Source organism: Camelus dromedarius, chromosome 2, assembly GCF_036321535.1.
Source record: "Camelus dromedarius isolate mCamDro1 chromosome 2, mCamDro1.pat, whole genome shotgun sequence".
Lineage (NCBI taxonomy): Eukaryota > Metazoa > Chordata > Mammalia > Artiodactyla > Camelidae > Camelus > Camelus dromedarius.
The window spans coordinates 20,877,366-20,900,417 of NC_087437.1; the positions used below are offsets into that span (position 1 = coordinate 20,877,366).

Genomic DNA, 23,052 nt, shown 5'->3' on the forward strand with positions numbered 1-23,052 from the left:
GCTTGAAGGGAAAAGGATAAGCAGCCAAATAAGAGGAAGCTAAGGGATAGAACCTGGTACGTGCCGGGGATGAGGGAAAGAGAAGAAAAGTAAAACACTAAAATAAATTCACAGAGTGAGCAAGGCAAGGAGAGGAGGCGGAATGAGTTACAGAAGCCTAACAGAAACGAAGGAAGCCAGTGGCTTTAAAAGAGACAATGCTTTAGACTTTTTCTATATTGTGATAATAATGAAAACTTAAAAGAGAGAAAGAAGGAGAGGGGAGGGTAGAGCTCAGTGGTAGAGTACATGCCCAACATGCACAACGCCCTGGGTTCAGTCCCCAGCACCTCTATTAAATAAATTAATTAATTAACCTCATTACCCCCTCCACAAAAGAATTTAATTTTTAAAAAAGGAAAAAAATTTTTAAGAGAGAAAGAAGGGGGGTGGTACACGTTAAACTGGCCAACAGTCCTAAATCAGAAAGCTCAAGCAGGCAGTTGTAGCATAATAGAAATCACGTGGGGAACAAGCAAAACAAAGGAGAAAATAAGAAAAGCCTCCTAGAAAAGGTCACCAGAAAAGGACCAGGACCAGGAGCCATGCTGTGGAGATGTTGAAGAACTAGTAGAAATTTAAGAGAAGAGAGAATCTTGAAAGCCTTAGGATGTTTTTTCTTAATTGCAAATGCATTGAAATGAAAAGTATTATAAGGATGTAAAAATATGTATATCACATTTAGCTGTTGTGAAAGAAATCAATCTTTACAGAAAAAAATAAAATTATGACAAGTCGGGATGTTCTTGGAAATTTCCAGATAGTTCCCCATACTCAGAAGAATGATTAAGAGAGAGAATCTGTGACTGGTTATGAGGAAGGGTGGAAAATTTTGAAGGACAGGCTGATTATGTAAGTTTTAGGCTGCGGTGTTTAAAACTGTTGCCGTGATATTTTAGTTATTAATAACAATTTGGGGGAAATCTACTCGCTTCTGGAGAAACATTTGGCCCTAATGAGAAAGAAATGCCACTGTTTGTGGATTCGCAAGTGGATGTAAGGAGCCATTCACTTGCTAAGCCTCTTAGGAAAGCCAGAGCCGATTTCACCCTTAACAAGCTGTTGACAGTGTCTGATCAAGGTACCACCTGGAACATGTTAGCAGCACAGACAGTGGACTATAGAGTCAGACCTGTATTTAAATCCCTTTATGTCACTCACCGTGTGACCCTGGCAGCTTACCCATGGAAAATTTCTAGGGTATAAAAGTTGCTTTACACACGGGAACTATGATTCTTACTGCTTGGATGGTAGGAACTTAGGGCTCTGGATACTTGACCTCCAGCACTAACAGCCGTAACAGCTTATGATCATGAAGCACTTACCAGGTGCCCACACTGTTGTAGATGTTTGGCCTACTTTATCCCATTTAACTATCAAAAAGCCTTATGAGGTTAGAGTAATGTTAAAATCAGCCCCATTTGACAGATGAGCAAGCTGAGGCTCAGGGACGTTAAGTAACTTGCCCAAAGTCACACGGTGAGTTGCCTTATAAGTGACAAAGCTGGGCTTTCAACCCAGACTGGCGGAATCCAAAGGCCAAATTGCCTTGCTCCACCACCTCCCATCTTCCAGGTGCAGGGCGGCACAGGGAGCAGAGCCTCATACTGGCACTTCCCAACCTGAAGTTCCTAATCCCCATGCCTTTGTTTTCTTGGAGGTCTCTGAATGATTTTCACAGTTCCCCAAAGCCTCAGTGGAAACACATAAACTCACAATCAGCTCACAAGTCTCTTTACTTTGGAATCCATGATTAACAACGGGTTCACCCAGGTTTTGTAGAAGCTCTGATTGGCAATTACATATACGAAAACATTGCAGGGTTGTTTTTTTTAAGTGGGAAGATGAATCATTAGTTAATAAATGCAATTTAGTGGAATAGCTCTTTCTGAACGTGGCCCACGGAGAGACAGTAAAGGGTGCTTGGCTTTGAGGAGATTGGGAACTGCTAGATGCATGTGTGTGCATGTTACCCAGCCTGTCGGCCTTCAGAACCCCGTCTTTATTTTTTAATTACATGATGCTTCAGTTTGCCTTTAAGTCAGTATATTTCTCCTCAGTAAAATGTTTTACCAGCTGTGAATGTAATATTGGGATCTACTTTATTCATCAGAATGATCACAATCTTAAAAACATGGTCAGTAACGGGGACGCAGAATTGTGAGCATTGTATTCCAAGATAAAAACAGGATGTAAGTCAAGCAAAGAATGGACTTCTTATCCTTGTAAATTGGAACCTGGGAATGAATCTTTTCAAAAGAAATTTTAAAAATAAGACTCATACTACCAGAACCCAGGGAACATGGATAGTTTTGGGGGAAAAAAAAAAAAAAACCAAGCAAACAAAACCTGTACGTTAGAGCACTAGTACGTTTGCTCCACAAGGCCAGTTTGTGGCAGGCCTCAGTAAATACTTTTTCAATGAGCAGTCCCAGAATCTTGGACGAAGGATCCTAGCAGGCAGGCAGTGCCCTTTATTTAAGGAAGAGGCCTGGGTCTCTTGCGTGAAATAGCTTTAACAGCATGTTGGGAAAAATCAATCTAGGCCTCTCCCGTCAGCCATGGGAAAGCGCAGGTGACACCCATTCCTGAGAATTTAAGTTAAAACTGCACTTGACTTTGTCTGAAGCCTTTTTCTCTCAAATGTGCAGGGGTTGATGCTGTCTGGGATCTGGATCCGGAACCCAGGGACCCCTCTGCGGACCCAGGCCTGGTTCTGATAGTGACAGGCTCTGTGGCCAAAGACCCCAAACTGGGTTGTCCTTGCGGCAGGTTGCCAGTTGTGTTCTCCCCCGAGAAGAGGGAGGTGGAGGCCGCTGCCCCCCTTGATGGCATCTGAGGTGTCGTGGGTCCCTCCACCCCCGTCGCACCCAGGTAGGGTCTGGGGCCTCGCCGAGCGGTGGTGCTTCCCTCCTCCCCAGCCCCGCCGCTGTCCTCCCGAGGCCCGGTGCTGGGCACGTTGGTCCCTGGCACTCCAGCCCGCGACTGAGGTCGGGGAGCCCTCTTCCCGGCCGGGCCGCGTCTCCGACCCCGCGCCGGGGGCGGGCCGGGCCGGCCGAGCCGAGCAGCCGGCGTCCATTTTCTGGGCGGTGCTGCGCGGCGCCGCGGCCTGACTCGCGGGTCCGGAAGCGCCATGGACCCCCGGGGAACGCGCTCGCGGGGCAGCGGTGGAGCCCTGTAAGTGCCATCGCGGGGCCGTGTCCGGGCTGGGTGGGAGAGGCGCGGCCGGCCTGACCCCTCCTCTCCTAGGAGGGAGCCTCGAAACCCGGCCAGGGAACGTTCGCGCAGGACTGGGAGCTCCGCGGACGCTTAAGAGCCGAGCTGCTGCGGGGACCGAGCGCCCGCAGGTGCCCGGACGCCGGGGCCCGCGCCCGGGGGGAGGGGGTTCCAACCGCAGAGTCAGGGCACTTCGCACCGCAGCGAGTGGCCCATCTGCGCGGCTGTGCTAGAGGGCGGGGGGCCGGGGACAAATGCGCACCCAAGGGCTGGGGACGTGACGGGCTCCGGTCCAGCAGACTCAGGAACTGAGCTGACAGTCCATCTCCAGTCCCCTGGACTGCGACTCGGACCCCCGTCCGGACCTATCCGGCATCTGAAGATTTTCCTTGCTTCAACACCAAGCCCCTTGAATTGAATGGGACGTGCAAAGGCAGGGCCCTGCCCCCAGGGGTTTGCAATCTCAGCCTCCTACTTCTGCAGTAGTTAGGTCTCCAGTGTTGGTACAACACGACCGCCCGCTGTTAGCCACTTCTTTGCAGGGAATATCGTAAATCACCTGAGATTTTAGTCTGTCCGCGGTTCCACTTTGTAACTCCTCTGCTATAGGTAAGTGACTAATTCCATTCTGGACTTTGGCCTAAATTGAGTCTCTCTCCTAAGGATCCATTATGGATGATACGTATGATGGTGCCTTATACATATTTTAAAGGTTAAAGACTTTTCTCCTAATCATGAAGCTCAACAACTCGGTCAGGTTCTCATGGTTAAAAAGCGTAAGAGGATTAAGTACGCGGCTTCAGAGAAGCTTCTCCTGAGGTACTATTATCTGGGTGTAGTGTTTTTTTTAATGAGAGTAGGGACGCATTAGAAGATTGTGAAATCAGTTTAGTGGGTTACTACCAGATTATGAAAAAAGAGATAAAATATGTAATACAACATAGAAAAGAATAGAATAGACTGGAAAATATGGGTGCACTACGCGTAGTAAAAGTAAGCATTGTTTTCAGACTGTGGGGTTTCAGTTTATATAATGTGATTTTTAAAAATGGTAGGTCTCTGTCAAAAAGTTTTTAAAGCTTAACTTACAGATTAATAACCCAGGATTTGGAATCAGTTGAAGTTGCATTTAAGTCCCAGGTCTAACATAAACTGGCTCTGTGACCTTGAACAGATTCTCTGACCTTTCGGAGACTCTTTTTTGTGTAGCTATAAAATGGGGGAATGTCTTCTACAATCTGAAGACTATATGAGGTCACGTATGTCAATCACTTTGCCCAGTGATTGACTTACAGTAGGTATTCAGTACACATGCTAATTGCAACTCAGTTGTTGCTGATACATTAATCCTGACAGCTAGTCATGGAACGCTGTTCTTTCTTTTTCTTTTTTATAGACCTCAATGTGGAGAAGATGGAGGACTCAGAACCAAGGATTTCCAAGTGATTTCTTCCAAAGCACGAAAAACTAACTCTGTTAAGGCTGGTCTGTTCTAACTGAGGTAACTGAATTTGCATCTCTCCGTAGTCTACATGCAATAGGGAATGGGTTCTCTGAGGAACTGAATGACTCTCAGGGGGCTTACGATTTGGGCCAGGGATCCACTAGATTTGGGGATTACAAAGTGACAATGACATTTAAGCGAACTGTTATTAAGGAGACGTGATGTGTGAGGGCCCTGTGATGAATAGGGAACTAAGTGAACGGGGCTTCAGGCCAACTGGTTTCTCGTTCCTGTTCTGCCAGTGATTGTCGTGGGAGCGCCTGTAAGTCTCTTCTGGCTTCTTCAGGCCAGAAGGACCTACAGATGTCACTGAGATCCGGAGAGTTTGAATGACTCTTCAGGGAGACCCAGTGGCGTAGGGGCAGGACTGGAGCTTGGATCTCGATTGCTCAGTCAGGCAGCCGGCTTCTGGGCCTGCTGTAGGGTGAGCACTGTGCTAGACACTGAGAATACAAGCCTGAGGAGCCCACCCCCAGACACTCGCAGTTTGCACAGACAAGTATTGACAGCCCGGCACACTGAGCTCCACCTTTGAGGCCTCCACAGAGCCCCAGATGGTGATAATAACAACTATCATTTGTCAAGCCCTTTTGTGTGTGTGTGTGTGTGCAAGGCAGTGCATTAAGGGCTTTAAGTGCTGTATTTTTACTTACTCCTCATAACACCACTGCGAAATAAGGAAGGATAGATGTGAAGGATTGAAATGTGAAAATGCAGGCAGGTCATGGAGGGCTTTGCATCTCATATACATCTAGGGTGTACATTCTGTAGGCAAAGCACAATGCTAGGACCATAAAGTTGCAGGGACAGTGCTTGCCCTCCAGGAGCTTGTAACCTTGACTCCAAGGAGGCGGAGTCAGGTGGGCCGCGCCTGACGTACACCCCTCTCTCCTCCACCTGCTTCTCTGACAGTCAGAGAGAGATCTGTCACAGAAGAGGCCAGAGTAGTTGATATACCACAGTTCTTACCCTCAATGCAATTTTTCATTCTTTTCAAATTTAACATACAATTCTATCCATCTATGAAAATTTATACTTTCACTTTATAAACAATAGTAAGACCGTCTCTGAATTCATGTATTTATTTGTTCATTCAACAAATGTTTATTGAGCTCCTACAAGGAACTTACTTGGATATTCAAGACCAAATATATTACTGTGTTTTTACAATCTTGGTATTAGCCATCATCAGTCTCTTAGCAAAGAATTATTGTTCAGCTGTTAGAGATTCTCTGTTAACATGCTAGACTATCAGCTCTAGGGATGTTGGAGATTGACGCATAAATAGGATTCCAACTGGATAAACAGGAAAATCTTTTTTAAAAATCTTAAAATCCTCAGAAAGGAATTTCTTACTTCTCTTTTAAATTTTGATTTTTGCCGTCACCTACATTTAGAGGCCTTTTATTTATACACTTAACCTATAGGCAGAGTAAAAAGCAGTTTGGCCAGGGGTGGGGGGTTTTCTTTGACTTAAAATGCTCTAATTTTTTAGCTTGTAGGCCACCCAAGACTCAGAGTGTTCAAAAGTAAAGCAATTTAAGGGATACTTGAATTTACAAGGTGCAGAGTTAGAGATAGCTCCAATAATTGCATTGAGTAGCAGAAATCAGATTGTAAGCCTTAAATGCCACTTGTAATAAACTTAAGCTCCAAATGGAACAAATGAGATGCTGAGTATGAATGTACTTTGCAGACTCCTAGGAGTTCCAGAAATGTTACAGCAAATATTTATTGAGTACCTGCCATGAGATGGGGAGGACAGGCAGGGCAGAGCGCAGAGACAGGGAGAGCAGTTAGAAGGGTACCATAGTTCACCAAGCAGAAGGCCGGAAATGGTGACAGCAGTGAAACGGGAAGGGAGCAGATGTGAAGGAAAGAACTGACACAGTCTGCCCTCAGAGTAGAGAAGAAGCAGCTAAAGCTGGCGCTGAGATATCCAGAGCAGCGGTACCCAGGAAGACAGCTTAGATGGAGGTGACGGGCTACATTTTCAGAGGTGCTGAGTTTGAAGTATTGAAGCATAATGTCCCTGAGATGATCTGGGGATTTGCAACCCAGAGAAAGGCCAGGGCTAGTTTGGGAGTCACTGGGATCTAGAAGTCAAGAGGTGAGAGAGGAGATATTCCAGTGGGAGGATATAGGGAGGAAAAGCTTGAGGATGGAATTGGATGAGAAAAGAAGGACCTACGGAGGACCTAGAGAAAAGTCTGGCGAGAGAGTGAGGAAGAACAAGAGAATAGGGCTCCAGAAGCCAGAAGAAGGGGGTTTCCCAGAGAAGGGAGCCTGGAGTGTCAGACTCAGGAAGGGGAGGAGGGGTGGCCCAGGAAGGCCATTGGATTGACAAGTGCTAGGTCACACATTTGTTGGCATTTTCCTTTGTAAGGCACTGTGACTTGCAGAATGAATATCAAGTGGTTTCGTCTGCAAAAATTTGTAGCTTGCACACATCAAGAATCACTGTTAAATTTGACCCTAGTAAGCCTCTAGTAATCACACTTCTGAGTACTACAATTCAGGCAGTTAAATGTGATTTTGATACTAGTCGTACACTTTATTCTGTGGTCAACAGACCGACCAAAGAATATCCGGTGATAGATAATTCTTTAAAAACTACATTGCTGTTGATGCAAAGGTTTCTGACAGTAATTAAATTTTTATTTTGCCTTTTGCCATATGGCTGTTGTATGACATGAGAGAGAGAGAGAGAATGTATGTGTGTTTTCATGGGCATATGAGCTTAGGACAATGGAATGAGAAGGCTGGGGTCAGATAAATCTAGTTTCACAACCTAGCTGGGCTATTTTCCAGGGTTGTGACTCCAGAAAAGTTACTCTCTCTCTAAGCCTAACTTTTTCCATCCATCACTCAAATAGGATTATTTTGAAGATTGAGTAATATATAATTTGGTCAGGATCTATATCATAACAGGCAGTTAATAGATGCTGATTCCCTTCCCCTTACAACCTTCTTTAGGTATGTACATTTCTGCATAATGATCTTCTACAGGCAGAGCCTTACCTTTACGATTCATTTTAATGTGTTAATTTTGTCATGGAAAGTGCATGCCTCCTGTGAGAGTTTAAGTGACCTGCAATTTCATATAGACAAGAATCCATCTGGGGATTTTTGTTAAAATGTAGGTTCCCAGGTCCCTGGCACAGAGATTCTAACTCAGTAAATTTCAGATGGGACCCCTGAGAATCTTCATTTTAAACAAGCACAGCTGTGATGAAGATCAACAAATGCCAGTTTCTAGGAAGTAGAGGAAGGGAGTAGACCTGAGCCTTGATAGGCTGATGATTTCAGATCCAGTTTCTATTAAAGACATGTGGATGCTCAAAAGCTTTGTATCTGTATTATTAATGTTCATGGATTATATTTGTAATAAGATGAAACAAATGGATCCCAGCTAGTCAAGGAATGGTGGTGTTATTGCCCCGCCACCATCGCCATCTGCAGTGTATCCACAGCGGTACTGAGCAACACACAGCCCCCACGTCAGCTTCTTTTCCTGTGGAGTAAGTGGTGACACCCTGACCCTATGCCCAGAGTTTGCAAAACCAGTGTAACCTGAATGTTGTTACCAATAATATATTTAATGGCAGTAACAGAGCACAGTCATGCCAGTAAAATATTGTGATGGATTTGTCTATCTGACTCTGTGTCTTCTGGTTGATAAATATCTATGTCATTATATTATATTCCTCTCATTCTCTGCATCTTGGAATCATAATTTTTAGGCTAGTTCATGTTGTTCCTCTATCCCAACCTAATTTTATAGATGAGAGAATAATTTATCCTTTCTTCCCTCCTATTCCTAGCGCTCTTCTTTGCAAAAGGATTGAAGTGTATTTACATGGTTGGTGTTAAGCTGTGTATGGAGAATATAAAACATATTTGACTTGTGTATATTAAATTGTGCTTTATGTTCCTGGTATATAATTTAAAAATCAGGTGACTTAACAGGGCTATATTTATTAAAACTATACTGAGTCATTTCATAACATGGTTGGCATTTCACTGATGGGTTAGTTCTTTTGGAGCAGGATGCCAGTGGCCTAGAGCCTTGCCTAGAATCAGGTTTTCTCTGTCTATACCCCTAACCTGAAGGGGAGAAAAACAGAACTGACTTTCATGGAGTCCATTCTGTACCTTATGTGCATTATCTCAGCCATCTTATTAGAACCTCCAGATAACCTGGTGTGGTGGAAGTTGATGCAAAGAGGTTCAGTAATGCTGTAGAGATGAGATTTTTTTTTCCCCCACACCCTGGGCTCTTACCTGACTTCAAAGTCCAGCCTCCTCTCACCACATCACATGTTGTTTTTCCAGCTACATATTATGAGTATGAAATAGATCATTGTTCCTGATAATGACTTAGAGACCCTTGTCCCTGATATTACAGTAACCTCAGAATTTTTGACAAGAAGCAAATGGACAGAGGTAATGTGCAAACTTGAATTTTTCAACAAAGATCAACTATGCCAGGTATCAGATCAGGACCCCACCCTCATGGGGCTTCCTTATCTTTCTCACCTGTTCTTATCTACCATCTAAGTGCTGCTGCAGGCTTTTCTTTTAAAGTGGAAACACCAATGGATTTCTGCACTGATAAGAACAGTGTCTTACTATAGCTGTCACTGTCCTTGTGCCGGGCTGAATGTTCCCAGAGTCACTCTAGCATTTTGAAAGTTTAAAGCAGTTCCTTGGGGGCTTGCCCAGAGGTGCACAGTAAGTGTTTGTTGATTACCCTCTGAGGCCCCAGGGAAGTCTGCAGGGAACAAGGGAATAGCACTGAGCCCTGCAGAGGGGGTGTTGGGGGATGCAGAAGACCACAGTGTAAGAAGCAAGACAGGAGGCCTGGAACTTGTCCCTGTGACCCACTGTGTAACTTTGGGAAAGAAAATCATGTAACTTTTCTGGCTTGGTTTCCTCACCTGTAACCAGAGAAGGTTTGGCTCAATGATGACAAAGCTTCCTTCCAGCTCTTCAGTGCAGTAATTCGACTTCCTGTCTGACAGAAAAGTGGAGGGACTGAGACAAGCAGGTGGTAAACTCCATGTTTGAGGTCTGCCAGGGGTCCTGATTGCAAAGCTCCTTCCAACTGTCCTCAGAGAGATACTAGTACTGGCTAGACTTTGGATTCTGCCTTTACCCCGTACGCTTTTGAGGAAAGTGCATGAATTTAAGGGTGGGAGAGATTGTCTGCTTTGGAGGAAATAAGAATTCTTATTTGGAAGGATTGATTGGGAATCAGTCAAAAGGTGACAGAATAGGAGGTAGGAAATCCCTTTATTAAGGTTTATGGCAAGAAAGAACCTTAGAAATAAACTAGCCCAACCTCTTTGCATTCCGGATAAGGATACGGAAGTCCAGGGAAATTCGTAGGGTTTGCTCAGGGTCACACGGCTAGTGGCAAACACGGAACAGAAGCCAGTATCCCCTGTCCGTTCAGTACGGTCTCTGCAGAAAGGGGTAGGTCCTGTCCTAAGGCAGATTGTCAGGAGAGCAGGAGATGGTAGTCAGCGCGCAAAGCCTAAGGAGGTGGCAGGATTGTTCTGTTGGAGAGAGCAGCCCATGATGCCTGCTGGGCTTCTAGCAGACGTGGCTGGAAGGACACCACAACATGAACCTCCCATCCCGTTTGAAGCACTGGGACTCTTGTCAATTAAGGTAGTCAAGAACATTTCTTTTTAATCTGGGAGAGGAAGAAAGCTGTTTCCTATTTTTTAAAGCATTTTACCTCTCTTATTTAAGTGAAAATTGCTCAAGTCTGCAATGATTTAATTTTGAGAGGAATGAAACATTTTCTCGGGGAGTATGAAGACCCAGCTTCCAGCTTCCACACCCCATGTTGTTGGTCCCTCCTCTGCGTGTGTTCATCCCAGGGTGCCTTGTTATCGTGAGAAGTCCAGTAGCTGTTCGAGTCCTAGAGACACATCCTGGGGTTGTTGCAGCAACCCCTGAAGGCCGGCTTTGTGCCAGGTGAGACAGACAGAAGCTGCCACTTCCTGCTTTGTGAGTCGGATATTGTATCTAGGTCCCGTTTTGTTTGTGTTATTTTTCCTGTTTGTGTGTTAGAACGACTTCTGATTATTTGTAGAGTTGATTACAACTGGGTAATAAGGCCAGCAATTCAGTGAAAACAAAAGTGAATTTATTATCGTGCCAGGCAAGAGAGACCACAATGTTCAGAATCAGTCTCCCCAAACATACATGCATTTTCATGGAAGCATGGAGATTTCTGATTAACTCTAATAGGACGCGGAATCGCTTCTAGACCAAAGTGAGGATTTTCTGTTTTCAAAACCTCGGCATTCTGGTCTGCGCTTGCTTATACTTATTTATTCCGGTCTTGTAGTCTCTGACCCGAACTTGGGGAGCAGGGGTCCCTGGGTCTCGGGGTGTTTGATGCTCACCAGGGGAGGCAGTAGCCAGTCATGCCAGCTTTCTGGGTGCCTGCTGCGAATGCCTCCTGTGGTGTGCTCTGCCCTTCCCTTGGGCGAATGCACATTCTACCTTTGCTCTAATATGGGAAGGGGTGGGAGGACCACTTTGAGGCAGCAGAAGGCACTAGGATAGGCGGAAAAATAGATGACGTGGCAGAATGGGGTTTTACTCAGACATTAGAGAACTGGCCTTCCCCGGGTGCTGTGCTAAATCGGGTTAAAAAAAAAAAAAAAGAGAGAGAGAGAGAGAAAGAAAAAGAAAAAAGCCTGACCTTTAGAATTTTTCCTGTCAAGGTCTAGCAATTCTGGAGTTTCTTTCTCCATTCTACGCTGTAAGCGGGCTTTTTGCACAGGAGCACCGTAAATTACCCGGGAGAACATTTCTTCCTAAATGAATATGCGCTACGAAGCGAGTTCTTACCTTGTTTGATTGTTTATTTAATAGTCTCAATATTTGTTTTTGCTTTTGACGTTTTGCAGGAAATCACTCAAGAGCTTTGTGCCCTGTTTGAATGGTCTATTTTAAGACTCTTTTCTATTTAATGATAGGCGTTTCTGATAAGATGATTTGTGCTTCTCTCTATTTTAGGAAATACTTTTTGAGGTCTTGTGTGTGTGTTTAAGCTTTTATGAAGCTTAAACGGGGGGAGTCTTCCCTCCAATCCTAGCAGCTACCTTGTATTAAAAATGACCTATTTTTCCCCCCACGAGGTTCCCTTATTCAGGGAGGATAATAAAAGTCGGGTGATTAGTCATTGTGGCGTTCAGCAAACAAATACTTTGGAGGCCATGATTTATGTTACTGGTCGGAAAAAAAGGTTCTATCTGTCTCTAGACAAGGACTCCTGTGAAAGGTACGGGCCCTGTGTTCCCAGAAGGTCCCTTGAGTGCCCTGCTTGTTGTGTTCAGGTTTCTAAAACCCGGTGGCCATTTTCTGTGAGTTTGAATCCCTGGGTTAAACTCCTCCCCCTGTGGAGTCTATGAGCATTTGTTTTCTAAAATGAAAGCACAGGCAGAAACTCGAGCTGTTCTGCAGAACAGCCTGTTCTGTAGATTTTTTTTTTTTTAGATCCGTATATTTAAAGCATAATTTTTCTAAACAGCCTATTGTGGGTTTTTATCTGCAGTGGGTTTGGGTTTGTTTTGGGAATTTTACTTCTTTTAAATACAGACAACATAGTTATTGATGTAACTGCTCCCTGTTCCCCTCACCCCCCCCCCCCAGATAATTTCACTGTAAAACAGGTGAGCAGGGGGAACTGTTTGGATACCTACTGCCAGAAACCTTCATTTAGTTTTAATTAAATTTCTTTCAGGGTAAAATTGGCTAAAGCTAACTGGAACTTAGTTCTTTAATACTCTTCCCTCCCTCCGCCCAACAGTTTTCCCCAGTTGATTTCTTTTGTCTAAACCACTGTGCATCCATTTGTGTGACTGGCCAGAGTTTTTTGTAGCATTTCCGCAGTACAAAAAAGCTAAGCTTCTATGCCTCTGGGCGTAGGTGAGATCGGCGGGTGGGCTTGCTTGACAGCTCTGCAAGTCACCTGTGTCTGGGTAGAGGTGACTGTTTCACAATCCTGTGCTGCCTCAGAGATGTGCGCGGCCATGCCTGGCCTCCCTCCAGAGATTGCAGTGTTGCCAGCAGTGGCTTCAAACTGGAAAAATGGGAGGTGGAACTGTGGAAAACCGGGGAGGAGGAAATGTGTGTGCAAGGAAAGTATGTCCGTGGACTCAAATATCTGAGTGCTCCATAAAAATGATCTCTGTACATTGGCGTTTTGTGTCTGGAACCAAGTGGGGAACCACCATGAATGGGGGACTGTCTAATGGTGGGGAGGGGGCCTGGTGGAGCAGGGCAAGAGCATCAGCAGCTCTTCTCCAGGAGGTCCCCACCAGCATGCAGAGGCTTACACTGCTGTCCAGACTAAAGGGATCAGCTCTGCACTGCCCCCCCACCTCCCAACATCTCTAGAGCGGGATTTGCTTCCTTGGGTTGACCGCCATTGTTCCACTGAGTACTTCTCAGAGATTCCCCGAGGACGCTTGTGATCTTGCTGGGTATGCTTTATCATGTCGACCCCACTGTTTGACCTCCAGGCTCCATTCCTGTGATCTAGGTTTTAGAATTGGTATTGTCTGTGTGATGCAGTGATGGAGTGTGATATCAATTCAGAATACTTTGAGCCACTAAGTGGCTATACCTGCTCAGCAATTACTGCTCCCCTCGTTACATCACCTGCTCGTGATGAATGGGGAACCCGCTTTTGAAATGGAGAGCTGCGTGCCTCTGAGACTGTGAGTCTGATTGTGTGGAGGGCTCATTAGGAGTTACCATGTCCTTCTCGAAGCTTGAGCAGACTCTATCATTAAATGACTTTGAAGTAAAGTGAGTTTGATACCTGTCCCCCTGTCCCCCAGAATTCATCTATTAGGAAACTTTCCACATGGGAAGGAACAAACTGGAGGGATTCTGAAGAAACATTATGCGACCCAAATATATTCCATGTTAAGGCTTCTCCCAGCTACCATTCTTTAAGATGGAATACTTTGGTAGTTTTGAAAGCTTGAATACTGATATCTCACCATTTAAATTTTAGGAAGATGATGACTCACAGTATAGAGACTGAAATGTTACAGGCTTACGTGATCTGTCCTTATGTTATAGATTAGGGTCTAAAATTCAGGTACATTCAGGGACCGGAAGGTAATATGAATGTTCAGTGTGGGCTGGGTATCAGAAGATAGAGTGGTTAGATCGTGGCAAACTGGGGGCATTAAACCTTTCTAAAATACCATGGACTGAATGAAACCGTTCTGCTGGCCGAGTTCAGCCTTTGGCCTGCTGTTTTGCACAGCAGTTGTAGAGCTACGCCATCTGACTCCATCCACCAGTCTGGATTTCCTCAGTGGCAGCCTGCCCAGCCTTTTCCTGCAGAGCATTGGGCTTGAAGCTCTCCAAGACCCAGCCCAAGAAAAACTCAGAGCCATTGAATCTTCTCTGTGTCACAGCAAATAAAAGAGCAACTTTGAAATGAAGTGTGTCCGTCTCATACAGGCAAAGTGATTTGTTAGGAGAGTCAGCAATGGAACACAGTTTGTGTGTCCAAGGACATCTGGAGAGGCATCAGACATAGCAGCCTTGATTAAGCTTCCCAGTACTCAGTGTGCCCATCTCGGGACAGAACAGGAAGAACCCACCAAAGGGAGCCCCTCCTTTTCCGGGCATGTCACTCCCAAGGCAGCTGAAAGAAGCCAAGCCTGCAGAGGCTAACCTGGATGGCACTGGGCCACGGGGTGACAGCAGAGGATGGCAGGCATTTCTTGATATACCTGGTCTATGGTATTGACCTGCGTGGCCCAAGGATGCTTTGTGAAATATCAGGCAGTTAGCAACTTCCTAACTAGTCCTAGACTGGGACAATGTGAGAATTGTCCTCTCTCTGTTGACACTCGAATGACCTTCTGCACATCCTGGAATTTATAATGCCTTCCCTTTTTTCTAAACATCTTTTAATCACTCTCATTTTCGTCAGCTCTCATGGTGCTAAGTGAGTCATAATGTCTGTAAAACACTTCGCACAGGGCCTGGCTTGTAGAAAGTGCTCGGTAAATATTAGCTTTTATTGTCATTGGCATCATCATCATCGCCATTATAACTATTGCCATTTCCCCAGCAGATACAGAAACTTGGCTTCCTTAAACGTTGAACTTGGTTGTGTACCTCCACCATCTCTAGCCTGACATAACTGAGGATGGACCACACGTACATAATCCACTGTGCCAGAAAATGCACTTAACATGATCCCCACTGACTCACACACAGTAGTGTTCGGGGAGCACTACTCTAGACGCTGGCGGAGCACAGAGACAGACTTGCATAGAGATTGGTCCTCGTGGACTTACTAGCTAGGAGGTACTTTGGGGCAGTCTTGGGAGAGGCTGAGGGGGTGCCTTTTACATTATGCTGTAGGGGTGTATGATGGGGTGGCTTTGATGACACTAAGAATCTGATTCTGAAAGGCTACTGTCTCCTGGCTGTGACTTTAACCTTAAGAAAGCACCTGGTTCCTCCCCTCTCCCTCCCTCTCTCCCCTCCCCCATGCCATTGACCTTCTGGCCATGCAAACCCTGTTGCCAAGACGGGAAATATTCCTGTTAAAGGGTAGGAAACCTTTGTGTGTCAGGGAGCCAACACAAAGAGTAACAGGTTAGGGTAGGACTTTAATGACAGAACAGATATCAATGTAAAAGTGAGGGCAGTCGGTCTCAGTGAAGGTTTTGGGACCCTGGTAGGTGATGAGAAGGAAGGTGTAACTGAACTTTCTTTAATGCTGGTGACTGGGAGCATTGCCTGTTCCTAAGAAACATTTTGAAAAATAGAAATAACCAATCCCGTGCTGTCGTTGCTGTCATGCTGATATACTGTTTGGTTTGGAAGCTACTAAGGTGGTGAGGAGAAAAGGGCCATAGTATCTTAGAGATGAAATCCTAGCTTCATAGCAAATTAGTTTAGTTTAGAAAGTGAATTAACCAAAAGCCTTTTCAGCCCTTCAAAGCTCTCACCTGTATTTTGAGGGTAATGTGGTTTAGCGTTTTGTTAATTTATGATCGTGGTGATGTTTTCCATTCTGTATGGCACTTTCAAATGGCCCAGGCCCTAGGCTGCCCAAGACTTGGAAATGCAGCTGCATAATTAGTGGTCCTGGAAATGGCTCTCTCTTCTTGTTTTCTGCCACCTCTTCCTGCCACTGTTGGGGAACTTAGCTTGAAGTACTGGATCCCAGTCCCCTCTCCCCATCCATCCAGATGAGTTACTGCCGTGGTGCCTGGTCGCCCCTCCCAAGATAGGTCTACATCCCCAAAGCTGGGAATGTGGCCTTTTTGGAAAAAAGGTCTTTGCAGATGCAAACTTTTTAAGGATCTTGAGATAAGTTCATCCTAGATTATCAGGTGGATCCTAAATCTAATGGTAAGTGTCCTTATAAGAGACACAGAAGAGAGACGCAGGAAGAGGAGAGGGCCATGTGAAGATGAAGCAGAGATTGGAGCTCTGTGGCTACAAGCCGAGGAACCAGGGACCAGCAGAAGCTAGAAGGGGTGAGGAAGGATTCTCCCCGCCGAGTCTTCAGAGAGAACATGGCCCTGCCAACACCTTAATTTTGACTTCTGACCTCCAGGACTATAAGAGAATAAATTTTTCTTGTTTTTAAGTCACTAAGTTTATGGTAGCTTGTTCAGCAGCCTCAGGAAACTGATACAGTGTCAAACCTAGCTTTGTTCCCAAAGTGCCTGGAAACTTATTAAAAATCAGTTTCTGGGGTCTTACCCCTGGCTGTCTGATTCAGTCAGTCGGGGGTGGCGCCAAGAAACTAAGTTTTTAATAAGAGCCTCCAGGTGACGCTTGGACATCCATTACCCTCTCAGTATCAGTGTTCCTCAGTGCCGCCTTTTGGGTTACTTTCTTTTCACCCGCTTTCCTTAGGCATTATCCATACTCATGTATGCAGCCGCCTCCTGTGTGTCCATGCACTGTACAGCTGAATCTTCAGCCCTGCTTCCTTTCGGCGTCAAATCCACGATGGATGCCTGTTGGTTGAGGGGGCCACCTGTGTCTTCCACAGCCTCCTCTGAGGGAGCCCAGACCTCGTTCTCCTCCCAGACCAGCTCTTTGATCTGGGTCCCTACCTGTTAATGACCCATCTAGGCCACAGAACTGGTGTGTCAGCCTTCATCCTTCCCTCTTTCTTGCTCCCTCAGTTTCCGACTAGTTGATTTCTTCCATCCAGATGGCTTTTCTTTCCTTTTTTGTCATCCCCACCTGTTTCCTTGCCTTCTTTCCAGCCCCACTCCAGACAGCCTTCTCATCAGACTGTTCCTGTCTGCGAATGTGTCAGATGATTCCTGTTTAGACTGCTCCCAGAATGACCTGTCTGCAAATTTGTCAGATGATTCCCACTTCATATCTTTTAAATGACGCACTGTTGTCTGGGCTGCACATTGGAATCACCTGGAGTTGTTGGTTTTGTTTTTTTTTTAATCTCAATACGTAGCATCCACCCAAGACCAAACAAATCAGAATCTCGAGTTGGAGCCTGAGTGTTGGTATCTTTTTCAGGTTCCCATGGGTGATTCTAGTAGGCAGTTATGGGTTGAGAACTACCAGGCTAGAAGATAAAGTCCAAAGTCATCGTGATGCTCTCTTCACGACCGGGTCCCTGACCAGTTTCTCCCTCTCCATCTCCCATCCAGCCCTGCCCTTGCTGCTTGCAGCAGACATCCCCACCCCTTTGCCATTCCCCAAATGTGTCATTCCGCTTCCTGCCTCCTTGCCTTTGCTTGACCTCTCCCTGAAATAGAATGTCTTTTCCCCTCTTGGATTCCAAAGAAAGGCTCCCTATCTTTCAAGATTTGTCTCCACCTCTCCTTCCCTGACTCTCCTTCCCTAGGCTCAGTTGAAGGCTGCCTCCTCCAAAGCCCTGGGCACGCTCACTAGAGCGCATCCATCATCACAGAGGAGCTGTCTGTCTCCTCCATTGGACTGTGGGCTCCAGGATGTTGCTGGAAGGGGAAAGAAAAAAGGATTAAACAAGGCCAAGGGAATGGGATGGTTTTTCTGCTTCTCTGAATGATTGTACCCACACTGCCTGATAGCTCATCAGATACTTGTTAAGAAAACAAAACTCTGCTTGGTTTTAATGAATGTGATGAAGTTGTAGTAGTAGTAATGTGTAATACCATTAATTGAACCCTTGCTAGCTAAAGTCTCTACAGTCATTGCCTCATTTAACCATCAGAGTAATCATCTCAAGTATCATTCCCACTTTAGAGAATGAATTAAACAAAATATTATGAGGTTAGATACTGGAAAATGGCAGAGAATATGAAGTAGAATGCATAGATGATCACCTGAGCAGCAGTATGTCAATGGTATGTAGGCTGATCAGGGAAAAACCAGTTTAATTGGGTAAAAATAGCTAATGATTTGTAGGTTTTTTTTTTTTTGAGTGGCAAATACACATTTGACACCAAATTTGGCATAAAACAAACACAGCCATTAAGCATATCAATCAGAAGATGTGATGGTGACTTACACTAACATTTGGAATCCCATAAATGTAGTCTTCCTTTTAAGTATGCTGGAAGGAGTTTGTGACCCAGAGTCACAAGATCAGGGGCGAAAACCCAGCTTGCCAATTATAAGCTGTGTGGTGGTGGGATTTTGGCTTAATTTTTTCCGAGCTTCAGCCTCTTCATCTTTGAAATGGAAATATTGTTTCACAGCCCACAGGGGTGTCATGAGAAAGAAGAGGAGACCCTGTGTATGAAAGTGATTTGTAAATGGTGTAGGGCTGAACAGGAAGAAGGTGAGGTGTTCTTGTCTTTGTTCTGTGTTTGGGTCCAGAAAGTTGGCGTTTGGGAAGAGTCCGGATGGGGAAGGCGGTGTTCTACCGGGTGGGCCAATATGGGCACAGAAACAATTGCCACTGCCCGAATTTCCTGGTGGGGCAGGGTACCAGGATTCTGGGATGGGAGCCCCTGAGAAACAGATGGCCTGAACTAGTTAGGGAGGATGAAGGAATGAGAAGAATGGTTTGAAAGTTAGAGTCTTGCTGTGCTTATGATACAGTGGAGCTGAGAGGATGTCACGGTCAGGGTTTTGCATTGGGTCACCTGTAACCAAGGACCAACCCAGGGACCACCAATCAGCTCCAAAGGCTTGAAATCTTGTTCTTTCACTCGTAGGTTATTCCTAACAATTTCAACCCCAGCAGCTCTGAAGTTTTCTGGATGTCAGTGCAAGTGCTCACTCACCTCGAGGTCTGGGTGTCTCCATTCCAAACACGTGTTGACACACCAGGGCTTCTCCTCACAGGGTCATGGCTGCTTCCTGATAGGGTGGCTTCAACCTCCTTCCTCTTTAAAGGTGAAACCAAGGCTTTGTCTTTTTTATTCTAATAGATCGAAAAATATTTTCTGAGTCACCATCAGTATAACAGTCCCAGTCTTGAAATATGATCTGGGTGGGTTAGAAGAGTGGTCACATTCTGCTGCTCTCCAGAGGGGAGACTTTTTGTCTCAGACATCACCACCCTAAACTTAGCTGAATGTTTCCGGAGTGGGAATCAGGGTAACATGTCTAAGGAATCGGTAGGTATATTTTAAGACTGAATTGACGTCCTAAGATATTCCAGCAGGCTAGCGATAAAGGACCAAGGCTGCTCCTTGGTTACAGGTGACCCGATGCAGACATCAAGTGAACACGATTCCATTTAACCAGAATGAGTGATTTTTTGAGTTTCAGTTTAAAAGTTCAGCCATGGAAGTTGGGAAGCCAAGGAGGAAGAAGAACTCAAGGGAAGAAAGGAGAAGTCCATGCCAAAAAAAAAAAGAAAAAGTCTGTGTATTATAAATAAAATCAGTGATCACGCACTTAGTATTTGCTGTGCACTTGCACTGGCTGAGTGCTCCGAAACTCTCCTTTAATCCTCCCAGCACCCCATGAAGCGTGTAGGATTTGTTCCATTTTGTATGTGAAGACACTGAGGCTTAGGGAGGTCAAGTACATTCTAGTGTGAGCGGGTCCCAGCAACTGGCAGTTGAGGAGTACGGTGTACTGCAAGGTGTAGGGGCCAGAAGGCTGCAAACCTGTTTTGGTGACACCATGAGACCTTAGGCCGGTCATTCTACTTCTCCGTGCCTCTGTTTTCTCATGTCTGAAATGAGAGGGTGAGGCTAAACTAGCTCAAGTTTCTTGTCTAAAATTCTCTTTGTTGGGGCATCATTGGAGTTGGTGACGTTTAGCCCCGGAAAGGGACATGCAGAGGAGCCATTCTGGGCTGTCACGTGGCAGAGGCTGCAGCTGAGGGCCCGTCAGCAGCTCCCCGTGAGGACTGCGCCTCTCAGGAGGAAATGCCCACACTGGGTGGAGTGGTCCCCACCCCTGGTCTGAAGAATCTCTAGAATCCGTTTGTGGCAAATTAAGGAGTTAGAAGGTGCACTCCACTAAGAAGCTTGCTCTCTTTGCTTTTTGTTTATCTCAAACACCCAGGGTCTGTTTACTTTGAAGCGAGGCTCCCTCCTCTGCCCATTTTCAGTAGGGTTTCGGGGACTGGATTCCCAGTCACTCGGGACCAAGGAGCTTGTCTTTGTGTGGACTCAGCACCATCTTGTGGACATGGCCCTGTGAACGGGGAGTGGACTCTGGTCATCAGCCGTGAAGGGACGGCAGGACACATCCCTGGGAGAGCTGCTGCCAGCGAAGGGCTCTGTCTAAGGGGTGGTGTTTCTAAAAGGGGCTGCCTGTGCTCAGAGCTGGGAGCTGCCTTGGGGAATTTACTTTCATGACTCTAACCCTGTTGTTACGCCCATGACGCTGGAAGAGCAGAGTGGGCAGGCTGGTGACACAGTAGCCGGACCTTCCCAGATACAGCACTGGGTCCTGTTTCCTAGGGAGGGAGTCAGTACAGAGGCCTCCTCAGGAGGGAGCCCCAGGCCCCTTCCCCTCTGGCCTCCCTCCCCCTGTATCGTGCATCCAGGCCCACCTCTCCTGATCTGGGACTCCACCCTGCCGCCTCTCCTTCTTGCTGGCATCCATTGCCACTCAGAGCATAAGCTGCCTTACCATGCTTAAAGGCCTCCTTCCCAGCAAGGTGAGGGTGGGACAGATTGAAGTTGTGACGGGAACAGAGCACTTGGGTTGGAAAATGCTTTGCCTTCCCTGACCCTGTCTTCTAACACTGGTGAGGCCAGCCACCGCGAGGCTTTTGCTATTTCTGTGTGTGAAGAAACTGAGTGATAATCTTATCCAGGGCTGAGAGGATGGTCTGAAGACAGTCTTGCTCAGTGCCTTTACCAGATGGGAAAGAGCAAACTGTGGACCTAGAGAGGCCACTTGAAGCGTAGGAGCTCTCTCTGGTTCTTCAGTGCCCCAGCCTCCTCTCCTCTGCTTATTCTTCACAGAAGGGTTGGCAGGGGGCTGTGGGGATATTTTTAATGGACATGCAGGACATCCCAAAACAGTAGAGTCACTGATTTTGTATCTGTTAATACACAGTTACTGGTTTTATTTACATAATACTACATCACAATGCATATGCTTATTCTTTAAAAGTATTTGTTTTTTTCAATTACATTACCATAACTATAATAATAGTCTCCTAAGAGCTTAATATAGGAACATTTAGTGAATTACCCACAGTCCCTTATTTTGCTAAATATTTATTTTTGCACTTAACTTCCCTAAGTATGTTTTTCTAACTTCCCTCCTTTCGGGGGTCACCCTGGCCTGAGCCCCGTGCCTCCTGACCATCCAGCCCACCAGAGCTAAGCTGCCCGGGCTCCCTGGGAGCCCTCAAAGCCCAAGACTCTCCAGGCCCCTCATCTCTCCATTTCAGCCCCCAGGAAATCTCCACACACAAAATGACCCCTGCTTCCAACACCCTCTCAACCAACAGACATTAAATTGGTTGCTGTTATCCTAATGAGATGGGCTAGAGAGGAGAGTTGTAGGAATTGTTTTGTTTTTCTGGGATTTTCATGGAAAATGATCAGGGTGAATGAGAGCAGTGGAATGAGATACTATGTTTTTATCTGGATTGTCTCTTCTAATCCTATTAATAACTAAGTTGCATTTTTATAGCCATTTTATAGATTTAAAAAAAAATCTTGAGGTGTTAATTAACTCATCCAAACTCATACAGCTACTAAGTAGCAGAACTGGAATTTGAACCCAGGTGTGTGAGCAGGGGCCCTGCTCTGCGCTCTGAGGCTAAAGATGACTAACTCTACAGGAGGAGAGAGGACGGCCCAGGGAACAGGATGAGGAAAGCTTAGAACTATCAACTACATCTGACAGTTGTCAAAAATTTTAATCAGGGGCTTCAGTGGAAGCTTGAACTAAAATCTAAAATCAGCATACAAACATGCAAAACCCCAAACTGAACCCAAATTTTAAAAAAATTTTAGTGAATAAACCACTACCTAATGAATCCATTAACCTGAGACATAAACTAAGATTTTTAAATCAAAAACCCAAAACATCTAAGTAGTGTCTAAAATAAATCTTAACCATTCTGACATGTTATTAGGTTCCTAGTTTAAAGTAAGAGAGAAGAGCTCTCAAGACTTCACCTTCCATGGGTGGAGGGTATAGCTCAGTGGTAGAGTGCACGCTTAGCATGCAGGAGGTCCTGGGTTCAGTTCCCAGTACCTTAGTTAAAAAAAAGAAAGAAAAAACGTTTTGCCCTCCCAAAATCCCCTTGGTGTGAGGGCAAAGGAGCAAATGTCGTCTGTTGGGGGTTTAAACAGATAGGAGAGGTGATAAGGCAGAACACAGGGGAGGCTTTTTTTTAAATGAAATAAAAGAATATGGCCATCTGAAACAGGCACATGACCCAGTAAACGGACAGTACCTAGCCTTGTTTATGAAGCCAAATTTCTGACTTAAAAGGACAAGTGGACAGACAGACTGGAAATGTGTAGATGATTTAAGTATTTGTCTTAAACAGATTATTTTAGTCCCCTTCCTATCAAGCTTTTTATCAGAATTGCTAATAAATCGCCAATTTGAATAATTTTTATTTAAATTCTTAGTGCCTTCTTCCATGGGCTTAGAAGAAATGCTAACAAACGGTGAAACTAAGGAAGGAAATCCTTTAGATACTTGTAACTCAGTGCCTACATACGACCTAAGGCTTGGACCTAATGACTGAGACTGAGTTAAGGAGACCCTCTGGGGTATTAAACATTGTGTGGGGGGAATGGGGAGCTGTGGGTGCACAGTGAAATAGAACACTTGTCTCCATTGAGGGATTTCACATTCCCTAGATTTGGGGCTTGGGG

The 23,052-nt window shown here is 45.4% G+C and overlaps 1 protein-coding gene across 8 annotated transcripts in view; it reads left to right on the top strand.

The window, feature by feature from the left end:
- The window catches only part of ZBTB38 (zinc finger and BTB domain containing 38), a 112,024-nt gene that overhangs the window by 68,184 nt on the left and 20,788 nt on the right, over positions 1-23,052 (top strand). For 5 of the 8 annotated variants that reach the window (XM_010976792.3, XM_064491614.1, XM_064491616.1 and 2 more), the window contains one exon: positions 4,652-4,756. The gene's annotated coding sequence lies outside the window, so the exon portion shown is untranslated. The other 3 variants (XM_031444731.2, XM_010976795.3, XR_010383184.1) reach the window with 3 other exon arrangements.